Raw genomic sequence first — 2270 nt, 5'->3', positions numbered from 1 at the left:
CTTTCTTTTCTTCTTGTCAGTTCGACTATTATTATTATTTGACTCCTCCATTGAAAGTTCTTTTCCATGGATATCTGAATCTTTTATGTTAGTAGTGGTAATGGTGGATATATCAACATGCTTGTTTTAGGGTTCAGTATTACTGATATGAGAATCAGTTTGTACCCCTATATTATCTTGTTGTTTGTTATTAATGTTTTCAATATTTAGATTTTTAGATACATTTGCGAAAGTGGTTTTTAGACGGATTACTGACTCCTCTTACTTTTAGCTCGAGTCTAGCTTCTTCTTTAACTGACATTCCTGTTCTATTCATCAACAAACTGGAGCACTGTGTGTATTGATAAAAGGAGCATTTCTTAGATTTTGCATGATGGGATTGTCCACAGTTAATACATTTAGGGGATTTCCATTTCCAATTAGTAGTATGGATGTCTGATGCACACACTGTGCATACTGCTTTATTATAGCATTTTTTGTATGTGTGCCCATACTTTAAACGTAAGTGCACTGAAGTGGTTGTGGTATAAATGGAGGCACTTCTCTATTTTGTCTAAGAATATGATATTGTAATGATACAATTAAGTTTGTTCATACTTACCTGGGAGATATATATATAGCTGTATTTTTCCGAATCCGACAGAAATTTTAAACACTTACGACACACGCAGTGGGAGTCAGGTGGTTAGTACCCATTCCGCCGCTGGGAGGCGGGTATCAGGAACCATTCCCATTTTCTATTCATAATTTTTATTTCCACTGTCTCCTGAGGGGAGGTGGGTGGGTACTTGATTATATATATCTGCCAGGTAAGTATGAACAAACTTAATTGCATCATTACAATATCATTTTGTTCATGAAACTTACCTGTCAGATATATATATAGCTGAATCCCACCTTTGGTGGTGGGAGTAGACAGAATAGAAGAAATTTAAACACTTACGACACACGCAGTGGGAGTCAGGTGGTTAGTACCCATTCCCGCCGCTGGAGGCGGGTATCAGGAACCATTCCCATTTTCTATTCATAATTTTTATTTCCACTGTCTCTGAGGGGGAGGTGGGTGGGTACTTGATTATATATATCTGCCAGGTAAGTATGAACAAACTTAATTGTATCATTTACAATATCATTTTGTTCATGAAACTTACCTGTCAGATATATATATAGCTGAATCCCACCTTTGGTGGTGGAGTAGACAGAATAGAAGATTTTAGGAAACATATATATGCAGATAATTGATATCTTGGTTCCTTACCTGTTAGCATAGCTGACTTCGTGGTTACTGCCAGCGTAAGTCTGCTTGTGCTACTAGAGTTGCAGCAAGGTAGAGACCTATAAAGCTGGTGCTCACTCCAGATGATCTGTCAACAGGGGCGAGACCACGACGTGACTAGACCATTGACCATACAAATGAGGGCAACGAAGTAAAACCAAACCACCTGGCGTAGCCTACCAAAAGTATCCCACTTAGACTAAGCTAATGAAGGGAGTCCGCCGCAGGCGGTCAACCCCACAACCATAACACAACTTAAAAAACTCCCCTAACCATTAAAGGATAGGATGAGCGCTACCTCCTGCCCCCAAAACAGTGTCTGCAGCAACGTATGGTCCGACGCGAGTAACAATTTTTCGTATGTTGCTTTCCACACCTCCCGCAGGTAGTGTGAAGCGAACACCGAATTGCTTCGCCAATAAGTGGCGCCCAAAATATCTTTGATTGCCATATTTTTTGTGGAAAGCCACCAAAGTAGCAATAGCCCTCAACTCGTGGGCTTTCACTTTCAGAAGCTCCATGTCACTTTCACTACACTTTTCATGGGCTTCCTTAAACCGTACTTCTAATTAAGAACGCCAGTGCGTTCTTCGACATCGGAAGATCTGGTTTTTTCACAGAGCACCACAAGTTCTCCGAAGAGCCTCTGCATGCTCTGGTTCTCTGCAAATAAAACTTAGAGAGCCCTGACAGGACAGGCAGGACTCTCTCAGCTTCAGGTCCCACTAGCTCCGACAACCCTTTGATCTCGAACGTCCTCGGCCAAGGGTTGGAACGGGTTTCTCGTTCTTTGCTAAGAACATAGGACTTAAGGAAACAAACTGCGCTATGATCCTTGAACCCAATGTGCTTGCTTATGACTTGAATTTCGCTAACCCTCTTCGCCGTCGCCAGAGCGGTTAGGAAAATGGTCTTCTTAGTAAGATTCCTAAGCGAGGGGCTGGCTAAATGGAGCGGTTCAAATTGACTCGACATGAGAAACTTAAGTACCACG

This window comes from Macrobrachium nipponense, chromosome 1, assembly GCF_015104395.2.
Source record: "Macrobrachium nipponense isolate FS-2020 chromosome 1, ASM1510439v2, whole genome shotgun sequence".
Classification (NCBI taxonomy): Eukaryota; Metazoa; Arthropoda; class Malacostraca; order Decapoda; family Palaemonidae; genus Macrobrachium; species Macrobrachium nipponense.
Note: the sequence above shows the minus strand (reverse complement) of the source record.